Source organism: Bombina bombina, chromosome 3, assembly GCF_027579735.1.
Source record: "Bombina bombina isolate aBomBom1 chromosome 3, aBomBom1.pri, whole genome shotgun sequence".
NCBI classification, from domain to species: Eukaryota; Metazoa; Chordata; class Amphibia; order Anura; family Bombinatoridae; genus Bombina; species Bombina bombina.
In genome coordinates, this window is record NC_069501.1 from 471,336,523 (window position 1) to 471,352,989 (window position 16,467).

Genomic DNA, 16,467 nt, shown 5'->3' on the forward strand with positions numbered 1-16,467 from the left:
TTTAAGGTCTCTAGCTAGCAGGGTTCCGGCTTTGTTGCCTTCTGTGAAGTAAAGTTTCTTGAGATAATAGGCTTTCCTATGAGCCTCTTTATTTAATTAGTTGTTTAGGTTTTGTCTAGCTTTTTGTATATTGGCGTCAGTATTACATTTGGGGTTAGTCATGCGAGTATTTTCCGTATTGCGTAATATTAGTCTACGGTACTCGGCTTAGGTTTTAGAAAGTAGCTTTTTGTTTGAGGAATTCACCTCTTATAACCGCCTTGTGGGCCTCCCAAATAATTTGTGGGGAAGATTGGGTGATGTTATTATGATGGAAATAATCTAAGTGTGCGGGTGATCTTTTCTAATATGGGCAGTTGGAGTAGAAGGGTATTATCTAATCTCCAGGTAAAGTCTGTGGTGGGGCATTCCGGCCATGCTAAGGTTAACGAGACTGAGTGATCTGACCAAGGGGTTGGGTCGATATCTGAGTCTTGAGCTAGTGTTAGGCTTTGTAGGTCTATGCACAGATAATCAAGTCTTAAGTGGGTTTTACACGTGTTTGAGAAAAAAAGTGAAGTTTTTTTGGGATGGGTGGTGGATTCTCCAGGTGTCTAAAAGATTGACTGAGCGTAGACTCTGGATGATTGTTTTAATATAATTCTGGGTTTGTGAGCTTCTAGATTGGGAGCAGTCTAGTGTGGTATTAGGCGCTACATTGAAATCTCCCGCTAATAGTATAATTCCCTTTGCTACCCCTAGTATTTCTTTAGTCCGTTTAAAAAAAAAAAACATCATGCCTGTCCTTTGTTTGGAGCAGAGACGTTAGCTAGTGTAATAGGTTTATTGAATAGCTTTCCAACTAATATTACATATCTTCCCTCTTCATTTGTGTGTTTAGATTCGATAGTGAAGGTAAGAGAGTGTTGGAAAAAAAATACCCACATCTTTTCTTATCTGTATGGGAGTAGAAGTAACCTGTTGGCTAATGTTTAGAGGTAAACTTAGCTTCAGATTTTTTAAGGAAATGTGTTTCTTGCAGAAAGGCGATTTCACTTTCTCCAACATTGGTGTGTCCGGTCCACGGCATCATCCATTACTTGTGGGAATATTCTCTTCCCCAACAGGAAATGGCAAAGAGCACAGCAAAAGCTGTCCATATAGCCCCTCCTTGGCTCCGCCCCCCCAGTCATTCTCTTTGCCGCTCTGAACAAGTAGCATCTCCACGGAGATGGTGAAGAGTATGTGGTGTTTAGTAAGAAATTGTTCCCCATGGTCGACCCCAGGAAGGACACATGGCAAACAGTCCCTAAGGTCGAGGGGGCGGTTTCTACACTAGCCAAACGCACGACCATTCCCATTGAGGACAATTGTGCTTTCAAAGATCCTATGGATAAAAAATTGGAGGGCTTGCTTAAAAAGATTTTTGTACAGCAAGGATACCTCCTTCAACCTATTTCGTGCATTATTCCTGTCACTACAGCGGCGTGGTTCTGGTTCGAGGAACTGGAAAAGTCGCTCAGTAGGGAGACTCCATATGAGGAGGTCATGGACAGAATTCACGCACTTAAGTTAGCTAATTCCTTTATTTTAGACGCCGCTTTGCAGTTAGCGAAATTAGCGGCGAAAAATTCAGGGTTTGCAATTGTGGCGCGTAGAGCGCTCTGGCTAAAGTCTTGGTCGGCGGATGTATCTTCCAAGACAAAATTGCTTAATATCCCTTTCAAAGGTAAGACCCTTTTTGGGCCAGAATTGAAGGAAATTATTTCAGATATCACTGGGGGAAAGGGCCATGCCCTCCCACAAGATAGGCCTTTCAAGGCTAAGAATAAGTCCAATTTTCGTTCCTTTCGCAATTTCAGGAACGGACCGGCTTCTAACTCTGCAGCCTCTAGACAAGAGGGTAACGCTTCCCAGACTAAACCAGCTTGGAAACCAATGCAAGGCTGGAACAAGGGTAAACAGGCCAAGAAGCCTGCTACTGCTACCAAAACAGCATGAAGGGGTAGCCCCCGATCCGGGACCGGATCTAGTAGGGGGCAGACTCTCTCTCTTTGCTCAGGCTTGGGCAAGAGATGTTCAGGATCCCTGGGCACTAGAAATAGTCTCTCAGGGTTATCTTCTAGAATTCAAGGAACTACCCCCAAGGGGAAGGTTCCACATTTCTCACTTATCTTCAAACCAAATAAAGAGACAGGCATTCTTACATTGTGTAGAAGACCTGTTAAAGATGGGAGTGATACACCCAGTTCCAACTGTGGAACAAGGTCAGGGGTTTTACTCAAATCTGTTTGTAGTTCCCAAAAAAGAGGGAACTTTCAGACCAATTCTGGATTTAAAAATTCTAAACAAATTTCTCAGAGTTCCATTGTTCAAAATGGAAACCATTCGAACAATTTTACCTGCAATCCAGGAGGGTCAATATATGACTACCGTGGATTTAAAGGATGCGTATCTACATATTCCTATCCACAAAGATCATCATCAGTTCCTAAGGTTCGCCTTTCTGGACAAACATCAGTTCGTGGCTCTCCCATTCGGACTAGCCACTGCTCCCAGAATTTTTACAAAGGTGCTCGGGTCCCTTCTAGCGGTTCTAAGACCAAGGGGCATTGCAGTGGCACCTTACCTGGACGACATTCTAATTCAAGCGTCGTCTCTTTCCAAGGCAAAGGCTCATGCAGACATTGTTCTAGCCTTTCTCAGATCTCACGGGTAGAAGGTGAACGTAGAAAAGAGTTCCCTGTCTCTGTCGACAAGAGTTCCCTTTTTGGAAACAATAATAGATTCTTTAGAAAAAGAAGTCAGAAAGTCAAAGCTTCTAAACGCTTGTCAAGTTCTTCTCTCTATTCTGCAGCCTTCCATAGCTCAGTGCATGGAAGTAGTAGGGTTGATGGTGGCAGCAATGGACATAGTTCCTTTTGCTCGAATTCATCTAAGACCATTACAACTGTGCATGCTCAAGCAGTGGAATGGGGATTATACAGACTTGTCTCCAAAGATTCAAGTAGACCAGAGACTGACTCCGTTGGTGGTTGTCAATGGATCACCTGTCTCAGGGAATGAGTTTCCGCAGACCAAAGTGGGTCATTGTCACGACCGACGCCAGTCTATTAGGCTGGGGCGCGGTCTGGGACTCCCTGAAAGCTCAGGGTCTATGGTCTCGGGAAGAGTCTCTTCTTCCGATAAACATCCTGGAACTGAGAGCGATATTCAATGCTCTCCAGGCTTGGCCTCAACTAGCGAAGGCCGGATTCATAAGATTCCAGTCGGACAACATGACGACTGTAGCTTACATCAATCATCAGGGGGGAACAAAGAGTTCCTTGGCGATGAGAGAGGTATCCAAAATCATCAAATGGGCGGAGGATCACTCCTGCCACCTATCTGCAATCCACATCCCAGGAGTAGACAACTGGGAGGCGGATTACCTGAGTCGTCAGACTTTCCATCCGGGGGAGTGGGAACTCCACCCGGAGGTGTTTGCCCAGTTGACTCAATTATGGGGCATTCCAGACATGGATCTGATGGCGTCCCGTCAGAACTTCAAGGTTCCTTGCTACGGGTCCAGATCCAGGGATCCCAAGGCGACTCTAGTGGATGCATTAGTGGCGCCTTGGTCGTTCAACCTAGCTTATGCGTTTCCACCATTCCCTCTCCTCCCCAGGCTTGTAGCCAGGATCAAACAGGAGAAGGCCTCTGTGATTCTGATAGCTCCTGCGTGGCCGCGCAGGACTTGGTATGCAAACCTGGTGAATATGTCATCGGCTCCACCATGGAAGCTACCTTTGAGACAGGATCTTCTAATACAAGGTCCATTCGAACATCCAAATCTAGTTTCTCTGCAGTTGATTGCTTGGAAATTGAACATTTGATCTTATCCAAGCGTGGGTTTTCAGATTCTGTGATAGATACTCTGGTCCAAGCCAGAAAACCTGTGACTAGAAAGATTTACCATAAAATATGGAAAAGATATATCTGTTGGTGTGAATCCAAGGGATTCTCCTGGAGTAAGATTAAAATTCCTAAGATCCTCTCCTTTCTTCAAGAAGGTTTGGATAAGGGATTGTCAGCGAGTTCTCTAAAAGGACAGATTTCTGCTTTGTCTTGTTACACAAACGACTGGCAGCTGTGCCAGATGTGCAAACTTTTGTACAGGCCTTGGTCAGAATCAAGCCTGTTTACAGACCCTTGACTCCTCCTTGGAGTCTAAATTTAGTTCTTTCAGTTCTTCAAGGGGTTCCGTTTGAACCCTTACATTCCATAGATATCAAGTTGCTATCTTGGAAAGTTCTGTTTTTGGTTGCTATTTCTTCTGCAATTATCTGCTCTGCAGTGTAACCCACCCTATCTGGTGTTCCATTCAGATAAGGTCGTTTTGCGTACTAAGCCTGGTTTTCTTCCGAAGGTTGTTTCCAACAGGAATATTAACCAGGAAATAGTTGTTCCTTCTCTGTGTCCGAATCCAGTTTCAAAGAAGGAACGTTTGTTACACAATTTAGATGTAGTTCGTGCTTTAAAGTTCTATTTAGAAGCAACTAAGGATTTTAGACAAACCTCATCTTTGTTTGTCGTTTACTCTGGTAAGAGGAGAGGACAAAAAGCTACGGCTACTTCTCTGTCTTTCTGGCTGAAAAGCATTATCCGATTGGCTTATGAGACTGCCGGACGACAGCCTCCTGAACGAATCACAGCTCACTCCACTAGAGCTGTGGCTTCCTCATGGGCCTTCAGGAACGAGGCTTCTGTTGATCAGATATGTAAGGCAGCGACTTGGTCTTCTCTGCACACTTTTGCCAAATTTTACAAATTTGATACTTTTGCTTCTTCGGAGGCTGTTTTTGGGAGAAAGGTTTTGCAAGCCGTGGTGCCTTCCGTTTAGGTAACCTGATTTGCTCCCTCCCTTCATCCGTGTCCTAAAGCTTTGGTATTGGTTCCCACAAGTAATGGATGACGCCGTGGACCGGACACACCAATGTTGGAGAAAACAGAATTTATGCTTACCTGATAAATTACTTTCTCCAACGGTGTGTCTGGTCCACGGCCCGCCCTGGTTTTTTAATCAGGTTTGAAAAATTTCTTTCTCTATACACTACAGTCACCACGGCACCCTATAGTTTCTCCTTTTTTTCTCCTAACCGTCGGTCGAATGACTGGGGGGGCGGAGCCAAGGAGGGGCTATATGGACAGCTTTTGCTGTGCTCTTTGCCATTTCCTGTTGGGGAAGAGAATATTCCCACAAGTAATGGATGACGCCGTGGACCGGACACACCGTTGGAGAAAGTAATTTATCAGGTAAGCATAAATTCTGTTTCTTTGCCTTTTTGTTGAGGAGTTGAGGCCTTTGGTGTTCTGCGTTGTAATTTTAAATTTATGTGGGTCGATTTATTATCGATATGAGTGAAGGGAGCTATGACTACTGCTTATCGTGGGTTTTCTATATCTCTTGGGGTTGGATATCTGTATTTGGTTTTGGAGTATAGATACTTGTTTTGACTTGCCTGTGCATGGTAAGTGTTTTAGTACAGGGATAGACAAATCTTTCATCGTGATGTATACACATGGTATATGGAATAAAACCTACATTTAAAAAAATATATAACAAGCCAAACCATAACAAATAACAGTAGAACAAGAAATCAATACAATTGCATAAGTTACTATACTATATAAAAGTAGTAAGGGAGGGGGAAGTACTTTGCAGTTTACAACTAAGGGTAAACTTTAAAGTGGTGGCAGTTCCTATTTCGTATTGGATAAGGTAATGAGTTTAAGCGCTTGGCTTTGTGCAATAAGTAGTCTAAAAAGTATGAGTATTATAGCTTTTATAAAAGGTTGTATACTCACTACATCTGTTCAATAGGTGGAGTAAACGCCAGATGTAACTTGCATTACATCGAAGATGATAATGCGGTGATTTGAAGAAAGTCATGGTGGTTCCACGGCATCAGGAGGGGAGTTGAGTGTTAATGTGGCTCTTTTCCTGCTTACTTTTGTCCAGTTTGTCCTCTGGGGTTTTGGGTCTTGCAATGCATGATGTTCTCGTGTTGTTGGAGGTCTCGGTGGAGGGATGTTCAGTTGTTTGCAGAAGGATTCCAAATATTTGTGAGTAATGTAAATGGCGACTTGAGAGCCCATAGTAACTTTGATGCTGAATGGAAAGCCACACCTGTAGGGGATTTTGAAGTCTTGGAGATGTGAGGTTAAATATCTAGCTTCTCTGTCTAGTGTTATTGGGCTGAGATCAGCATATATTTGGAGATTTAGGCCTCAGGCCCCTGTGCGCTCTTTCTAGCAGTATATTTGGAATATCTGTTGCTTGTAGTAAGTGTTGGAACAAACTTTGGAGGTATTGAGGAATTTGATTTGGTGTGATTCTTTCTGATACACCTCTTATTCTGATGTTGCTTCTATGTCCTCTGTTGTCCAAATCTTCTATATGGAGTTTCATTTGTTGTATCATTAAAAAGACAGTCTACACCAGAATTTTTATTGTTTTAAAAGATAATCCCTTTATTACCCATTCCCCAGTTTTGCATAACCAACACAGTTATATTAATATACTTTTAACCTCTGTGATTATCTTGTATCTAAGCCTCTGCAAACTGCCCCTTTTTTTCAGTTCTTTTGACAGACTTGCAGTCTAGCCAATCAGTGCCTGCTCACAGATAACTTCTCGTGCACGAGCACAGTGTTATCTATATGAAATACGTGAACTAACACCCTCTAGCGGTGAAAAACTGTTAAAATGCAATCTGAAAGAGGTGGGCTTCAAGGTCTGAGAAATTAGCATATGAACCTCCTAGGTTAAGTTTTCAACTAAGAATACCAAGAGAACAAAGCAAAATTGGTGATAAAAGTAAATTGGAAAATTGTTTAAAATTACATGCTCTATCTGAATCATGAAAGTTTATTTTGGCCTAGACTGTCCTTTTAAGTTGTGTGTTTGTGCAGTTCGGTTCTGTAGTTCAGTATCGTTAATTTGGTCCATATATTCTTCTAGATATGTGACTCTGTCGCTCAGATCGGATATGTCTTTTTTTTTTTTTTTAACCTCTGACAAACCAACTTTGATTATTTTTCCAACCGTTGATAAGGAGGTAAAGTCTGCTTTAGTTGGCAAGTTTTCAATATCTGCTTTTGTAAGCGGATCGCAGTCTTGTTGTGTTGGAGGGTTTGTGTCTGTCTCTTGGGGCTCTGTTTCTAGTTCTTGTGGAGTAGAGTGATCTGATTCTGTTGTCTCTAGTACTTTGAAAAAGTTATTTAGTATCACATTAGCTGATATGGGACCTTTGGTTGTTTTGTCCTGTCTATATATATATATATATTTGTTACGTACAGTGTCTGGCAGTATGTCTGACCATACCCAGATAGAGATTATGAAAAAAAAATGCTTCATTTTATTGCGTCATTCTTGGCGCTGACTTTTTTGGCGCAAAAAGTTTTTTCTGTTTCTGGCGTCATTAGTGTCGCCGGAAGTTGCGTCATTTTTGACGTTTTTTTGCGCCAAAAGAGTCGGCGTTCCGGATGTGGCGTCATTTTTGGCGCCAAATAATGTGGGCGTCTTTTTTGGCGCTAAAAAATATGGGCGTCACTTTTGTCTCCACATTATTTAAGTCTCATTATTTATTGCTTCTGGTTGCTAGAAGCTTGTTCACTGGCATTTTTTTCCCATTCCTGAAACTGTCATTTAAGGAATTTGATCAATTTTGCTTTATATGTTGTTTTTTCTATTACATATTGCAAGATGTCCCAGATTGACACTGAGTCAGAAGATACTTCTGGAAAAACGCTGCCTGGTGCTGGATCTACCAAAGTTAAGTGTATCTGTTGTAAACTTGTGGTATCTGTTCCTCCAGCTGTTGTTTGTAATGAATGTCATGACAAACTTGTTAATGCAGATATTTCCTTTAGTAATGTTACATTACCTGTTGTGGTTCCATCAACATCTAATACTCAGAGTGTTCCTGTTAACATAAGAGATTTTGTTTCTAAATCTATTAAGAAGGCTATGTCTGTTATTCCCCCTTCTAGTAAACGTAAAAGGTCTTTTAAAACTTCTCATTTTTCAGATGAATTTTTAAATGAACATCATCATTCTGATTCTGATAGTGGTTCCTCTGGTTCAGAGGATTCTGTCTCAGAGGTTGATGCTGATAAATCTTCATATTTATTCAAAATGGAATTTATTCGTTCTTTACTTAGAGGTCTTAATTGCATTAGAAATAGAGGATTCTGGTCCTCTTGATACTAAATCTAAACGTTTAAATAAGGTTTTTAAATCTCCTGTAGTTATTCCAGAAGTTTTTCCTGTCCCTGATGCTATTTCTGAAGTAATCTCCAGGGAATGGAATAATTTGGGTAATTCATTTACTCCTTATAAACGTTTTAAGCAATTATATCCTGTGCCATCTGACAGATTAGAATTTTGGGACAAAATCCCTAAGGTTGATGGGGCTGTCTCTACTCTTGCTAAACGTACTACTATTCCTACGGCAGATAGTACTTCCTTTAAGGATCCTTTAGATAGGAAGATTGAATCCTTTCTAAGAAAAGCTTACTTATGTTCAGGTAATCTTCTTAGACCTGCTATATCTTTAGCGGATGTTGCTGCAGCTTCAACTTTTTGGTTAGAAGCTTTAGCGCAACAAGTAACAGATCATAACTCTCATAGCATTGTTAATCTTCTTCAACATGCTAATAACTTTATTTGTGATGCCATCTTTGATATCATTAGAGTTGATGTCAGGTATATGTCTCTAGCTATTTTAGCTAGAAGAGCTTTATGGCTTAAAACTTGGAATGCTGATATGTCTTCTAAGTCAACTTTGATTTCCCTTTCTTTCCAGGGTAATAAATTATTTGGTTCTCAGTTGGATTCTATTATCTCAACTGTTACTGGAGGGAAAGGAACTTTTTTACCACAGGATAAAAAATCTAAAGGTAAATTTAGGTCTAATAATCGTTTTCGTTCCTTTCGTCACAATAAGGAACAAAAGCCTGATCCTTCGCCCTCAGGAGCGGTATCAGTTTGGAAACCATCTCCAGTCTGGAATAAATCCAAGCCTTTTAGAAAACCAAAGCCAGCTCCCAAGTCCACATGAAGGTGCGGCCCTCATTCCAGCCCAGCTGGTAGGGGGCAGATTACGATTTTTCAAACAAATTTGGATCAATTCAATTCACAATCTTTGGATTCAAAACATTGTTTCAGAAGGGTACAGAATTGGCTTCAAGATAAGGCCTCCTGCAAAGAGATTTTTTCTTTCCCGTGTCCCAGTAAATCCAGCGAAGGCTCAAGCATTTCTGAAATGTGTTTCAGATCTAGAGTTGGCTGGAGTAATTATGCCAGTTCCAGTTCTGGAACAGGGGCTGGGGTTTTATTCAAATCTCTTAATTGTACCAAAGAAGGAGAATTCCTTCAGACCAGTTCTGGATCTAAAAATATTGAATCGTTATGTAAGGATACCAACATTCAAAATGGTAACTATAAGGACTATTCTGCCTTTTGTTCAGCAAGGGCATTATATGTCCACAATAGATTTACAGGATGCATATCTGCATATTCCGATTCATCCAGATCACTATCAGTTTCTGAGATTCTCTTTCCTAGACAAGCATTACCAGTTTGTGGCTCTGCCGTTTGGCCTAGCAACAGCTCCAAGGATTTTTACAAAGGTTCTCGGTGCCCTTCTGTCTGTAATCAGAGAACAGGGTATTGTGGTATTTCCTTATTTGGACGATATCTTGGTACTTGCTCAGTCTTCACGTTTAGCAGAATCTCATACGAATCGACTTGTGTTGTTTCTTCAAGATCATGGTTGGAGGATCAATTTACCGAAAAGTTCATTGATTCCTCAAACAAGGGTTACCTTTTTAGGTTTCCAGATAGATTCAGTGTCCATGACTCTGTCTCTGACAGACAAGAGACGTCTAAAATTGATCTCAGCTTGTCGAAACCTTCAATCACAATCATTTCCTTTGGTAGCCTTATGCATGGAAATTCTAGGTCTTATGACTGCTGCATCGGATGCGATCCCCTTTGCTCGTTTTCACATGCGACCTCTTCAGCTCTGTATGCTGAACCAGTGGTGCAGGGATTACACAAAGATATCTCAATTAATATCTTTAAAACCGATTGTACGACACTCTCTGACGTGATGGACAGATCACCATCGTTTAGTTCAGGGGGCTTCTTTTGTTCTTCCGACCTGGACTGTAATTTCAACAGATGCAAGTCTGACAGGTTGGGGAGCTGTTTGGGGGTCTCTGACAGCACAAGGAGTTTGGGAATCTCAGGAGGTGAGATTACCAATCAATATTTTGGAACTCCGTGCAATTTTCAGAGCTCTTCAGTCATGGCCTCTTCTAAAGAGAGAATCGTTCATTTGTTTTCAGACAGACAATGTCACAACTGTGGCATACATCAATCATCAAGGAGGGACTCACAGTCCTCTGGCTATGAAAGAAGTATCTCGAATACTGGTATGGGCGGAATCCAGCTCCTGTCTAGTTTCTGCGTTTCATATCCCAGGTATAGACAATTGGGAAGCGGATTATCTCAGTCGCCAAACGTTACATCCGGGCGAATGGTCTCTTCACCCAGAGGTATTTCTTCAGATTGTTCAAATGTGGGGACTTCCAGAAATAGATCTGATGGCTTCTTATCTAAACAAGAAACTTCCCAGGTATCTGTCCAGATCCAGGGATCCTCAAGCGGGAGCAGTGGATGCATTGTCACTTCCTTGGAAGTATCATCCTGCCTATATCTTTCCGCCTCTAGTTCTTCTTCCAAGAGTAATCTCCAAGATTCTGAAGGAATGCTAGTTTGTTCTGCTGGTGGCTCCAGCATGGCCTCACAGGTTTTGGTATGCGGATCTTGTCCGGATGGCCTCTTGCCAACCGTGGACTCTTCCATTAAGACCAGACCTTCTGTCGCAAGGTCCTTTTTTCCATCAGGATCTCAAATCCTTAAATTTAAAGGTATGGAGATTGAACGCTTGATTCTTAGTCAAAGAGGTTTCTCTGACTCTGTGATTAATACTATGTTACAGGCTCGTAAATCTGTATCTAGGAAGATATATTATAGAGTCTGGAAGACTTACATTTCTTGGTGTCTTTCTCATCACTTTTCCTGGCATTCTTTTAGAATTCCGAGAATTTTACAGTTTCTTCAGGATGGTTTGGATAAAGGTTTGTCTGCAAGTTCCTTGAAAGGACAAATCTCTGCTCTTTCTGTTCTTTTTCATAGAAAGATTGCTAATCTTCCTGATATTCATTGTTTTGTACAAGCTTTGGTTCGTATAAAACCTGTCATTAAGTCAATTTCTCCTCCTTGGAGTTTGAATTTGGTTCTGGGGGCTCTTCAAGCTCTTCCGTTTGAACCTATGCATTCATTAGACATTAAATTACTTTCTTGGAAAGTTTTGTTTCTTTTGGCCATCTCTTCTGCTAGAAGAGTTTCTGAATTATCTGCTCTTTCTTATGAGTCTCCTTTTCTGATTTTTCATCAGGATAAGGCGGTGTTGCGAACTTCTTTTCAATTTTTACCTAAGGTTGTGAATTCTAACAACATTAGTAGAGAAATTGTGGTTCCTTCATTATGTCCTAATCCTAAGAATTCTAAGGAGAGATCATTGCATTCTTTGGATGTAGTTAGAGCTTTGAAATATTATGTTGAAGCTACTAAGAATTTCCGAAAGACTTCTAGTCTGTTATCTTTTCCGGTTCTAGGAAAGGTCAGAAGGCCTCTGCCATTTCTTTGGCATCTTGGTTGAAATCTTTAATTCATCATGCTTATGTCGAGTCGGGTAAAACTCTGCCTCAAAGGATTACAGCTCATTCTACTAGGTCAGTTTCTACTTCCTGGGCGTTTAGGAATGAAGCTTCGGTTGATCAGATTTGCAAAGCAGCAACTTGGTCTTCTTTGCATACTTTTACTAAATTCTATCATTTTGATGTGTTTTCTTCTTCTGAAGCAGTTTTTGGTAGAAAAGTACTTCAGGCAGCTATTTCAGTTTGATTCTTCTGCTTATAATTTCAGTTTTTTTTATTATAAGATTTAAACTTTATTTTGGGTGTGGATTATTTTCAGCGGAATTGGCTGTCTTTATTTTATCCCTCCCTCTCTAGTGACTCTTGCGTGGAAGATCCACATCTTGGGTAGTCATTATCCCATACGTCACTAGCTCATGGACTCTTGCTAATTACATGAAAGAAAACATAATTTATGTTAGAACTTACCTGATAAATTCATTTCTTTCATATTAGCAAGAGTCCATGAGGCCCACCCTTTTTTTTGTGGTGGTTTTGATTTTTTTGTATAAAGCACAATTATTCCAATTCCTTATTTTTTATGCTTTCGCACTTTTTTTCTTATCACCCCACTTCTTGGCTATGCGTTAAACTGATTTGTGGGTGTGGTGAGGGGTGTATTTATAGGCATTTTGAGGTTTGGGAAACTTTGCCCCTCCTGGTAGGAATGTATATCCCATACGTCACTAGCTCATGGACTCTTGCTAATATGAAAGAAATGAATTTATCAGGTAAGTTCTTACATAAATTATGTTTTTCTTTTGCAAGATGTACCGAGTCCACTGATTCATCTTAACTTGTGGGATATTGTCCTTCCTGACAGGAAGTAGCAAAGAGAGCACCACAGCAGAGCTGTCTATATAGCTCCCCCCTTAACTCCACCCCCCAGTCATTCTCTTTGCTGGCTCTAAGCAGGAAGGGTAAAGAGAAGAGGTGTTAAACTGTTAGTTTTATTTTATCTTCAATCAAGAGTTTGTTATTTTTAAATGGTACCGGTGTTGTACTATTTACTCTCAGGCAGGACATAGATGAAGATTTCTGCCTGGAGGATGATGATCTTAGCATTTGTAACTAAGGTCCACTGCTGTTCCCACAGAAGCTGAGGAGTACAGGAAAACTTCAGGGTGAGGAACGGTTTCTTGCTATACAGCAATGAGGTATGTTCAGTCATATTTTCTGCAGAGACTGTGTTAACTCAGAAAGGCTGACAGTGTCCCCATTAGGGGAAGGGTAAGCAGTAATCCTAGTGTTATCAGAGGTTTTTACTAGCTTGCATAAAGGGTTAATTTTTGTGGGCACTCAGTTATGTGAATTTGGGACAAACGTTTTTGTGTCTGGGAGTAACGTTTTCAGTTTTATGGGACATTTGCTTGAGGGTTCTTTGGGGTTGTTTATAACCCACATGGCTTTCAGGCAGGGTTTGTTAGTTTTGTGTAGGCCCCAGCAACATCGAGTGAGGTGGGCGGGGCCAATTTACAAGCAGCAAGCAACTTCTCCTGAGGTCCTGATAGTCTTCTGAGGGACTAATTGAAGCTTTAAACCCCATATTATCGTTTCCTAAGGTCAGGTAGGGCCACAGCAGAAATGTGGCAAGGTGCTTTAGGGGTTTTTAACTGGTTTTAGACAATTATCAATCCGTTTTTTTCATTTGGGGGTCTATTGCTTTTTTACTTGTGGTGCAATCCTTCTAAAGCTTAGTGGGTACACTGTTATAATTTCAGATCAGCTACGGGGCACACCAGATCTGATGGCGTCTCGTCAGAACTCCAAACTTCCTTGTTACGGATCCAGGTCCAAGGATCCTCAGGCAGTACTGATAGATGCTCTAGCAGTACCCTGGTCGTTCAACCTGGCTTATGTGTTTCCACCTTTCCCTCTCCTTCCGCGTCTGATTGCCAGAATCAAACAGGAGAGAGCTTCGGTGATTTTGATAGCACCTGCATGGCCACGCAGGACTTGGTATGCAGACCTGGTGGACATGTCATCTCTACCACCATGGTCTCTGCCACTGCGACGGGACCTTCTAATTCAAGGTCCGTTCAAGCATCCAAATCTACTTTCTCTGCAACTGACTGCTTGGAGATTGGTACCGGTGCGTACTATTTTCCTCAGGGGGATATGGAAGAAGATTTCTGCCCTGAGGTTGATGATCTTAGCATTCCCACAAAGACTTCTGAAGGTAACCATGAGACATCTTCAGTGTGGAGACCGGTTTCATGCTACAAGCAGCATTAAGCTATGTGCAGCCTTTTTTTCTGAGGAGACTTGGTGTATCAGAACTGGCTGGCATTATTTCCCTATATGGGAATGGGGTAAGCAGTAAATCCTATTATAAGAGGGATATTACTAGAGTCCCTTTATTATATTTTTCTTTAGTTGATATTTGGGCATTATGTGACATGGGAGACCATGTAAAAAACGATGTTACGTTTTTTATTTTTGGCATTTAAAACTTGTTTGTTTTATGTTTGAGGGTTGTATTCTGTGTATACTTTTACTCTGGTGCAAAACCACACTTCCATATGGTTTTGTTTGGGCCTACTCTGACTTTGACCTTAAGGGGCGGAGCTTAGTTTCGCACACTCAGATGCACACTTCCTTCAAGCTAAGCAGCAGCAAGCAGTAACTTGGAAGGCTCCTGGACTGTGTAGCTGGTCTGAAGAGTTTGAAACTTGTTTTGAAGTACCCTGGGGGCAGGTAGGCGCCGCAGAGGGTATTTTTATCTATCTTTTGATTAATAGTTAATATTAGTACTTCTAAAGCCTCATTTCTGTCCTTGCTTCTGGGTGCAGTAATTTTTGGATTAACCAACAACATTTAGTCAAATTTGGGGTTAATTTAATGTTTTTTGAGCATTTTGGGAAACTTGTTCACTTTTTCTTCTTAAAGGCACAGTACACGTTTATTAAAATGTTTGTTTTTTGCAATAAATAAGTGTTTAAACAACTTGTGGTACTACTAGTCTGTTCAACATGTCTGACATTGAGGTTTTTCATTGTTCTATGTGTTTATAAGCCATTGTGCAACCCCCTCTTTCATTGTGTAGCTTTTGTACTGAAAGGGCTTTACTATGTAAAAAGCATATTTTAAATAAAGAAAGTGTGCCCCAGGATATGCCATCTAATTCTCCCCAAGTGTCACAACCTTTAACGCCTACACAAGTGACGCCTAGTACTTCTAGTGCGTCTAATTCTTTTACTCTGCAGGAGATGGCTGCAGTTATGTCAACTACCCTTACAGAGGTATTGTCTAAATTACAAGTTTTGCAGGGTAAACACAGTAGGTCAAGTATTAATGTAAATACTGAATCCACTGATGCTTTATTAGCTATTTCTGATGTTCCCTCACAGTGCTCTGAGTTGGGGATCAGGGAATTACTGTCTGAGGGTGAAATTTCTGATTCAGGAAATGTTTTGCCTCAGACAGATTTGGATGCTATGTCATTTAAATTTAAGCTTGAACACCTCCGCCTGTTACTTAGGGAGGTTTTAGCGACTCTGGATGATTGTGATCCTATTGTGATTCCTCCAGAGAAGTTGTGAAAAATGGATAAATATTTGGAAGTTCCTACTTACACTGATGTTTAGTAGAAAGGAATGGGATAGAATTTTAAGAGAATGTTTCCCATAGAATTTTAAGAGAATGTTTCCCATATCTGATACCATTCGGGACTCATGGTAAATGGTCCCTAAGGTAGAGGGAGATAAATCTTCCCTAGCTAAGCGTACTACTATACCAATTGAGGATAGTTGTGCTTTTAAGGACCCTATGTATAAGAAGTTAGAGGGTTTACTAAAAAAAATATTTGTTAATCAGGGGTTTCTTTTACAACCTACGGCTTGCATTTTTCCAGTAACTACTGCCGCAGCTTTTTGGTTTGAGGCTCTAGAAGAGTCTCTTAAGGTTGAGACTCCGTTAGATGACATCTTAGATAGAATTAAAGCTCTTTAGCTAGCTAATTCTTTTATTACCGATGCCGCTTTTCAAATTGCTAAATTAGCGGCAAAAAATGCAGGGTTTGCTATTTTAGCACGTAGAGCATTATGGCTTAAATCTTGGTCTGCTGATGTGTCATCAAAACATAAGCTTTTAGCCATTCCCTTTAAAGGTAAGACCCTTTTTGGGCCAGAATTGAAGGAAATCATTTCTGATATTACAGGAGGTAAGGGCCATGCCCTACCTCAGGATAAGTCGGTTAAAATGAGGGGTAAACAGAATAATTTTCGTTCCTTTCGGAACTTTAAAGGAGGACCCCACGCTTCTTCTTCTTTCTCAAAGCAGGAAGGGAATTTTACCCAATCTAAGTCAGTCTGGAGACCCAATCAGAACTGGAATAAGGGTAAACAATCCAAAAGGTCCACTGCTGGTCCTAAGACAGCATGAAGGGGTGGCCCTCAATCCGGGACCGGATCTAGTAGGGGGCAGACTTTGTTTGCTCAGGCTTGGGCAAGAGATGTTCAGGATTCCTGGGCACTAGAAATAGTGACCCACGGTTATCAATTGGAATTCAAGGATTTTCTCCCAAGAGGGAGATTTCATCTTTCAAGATTATCTGCAAACCAGATAAAAAGAGAGGCGTTCTTACGCTGTGTAAAAGACCTTTCTACTATAGGGTAATTTGTCCAGTTCCAGAATTGGAACAGGGACTGGGGTTTTACTCAAACCTATTTGTGGTTC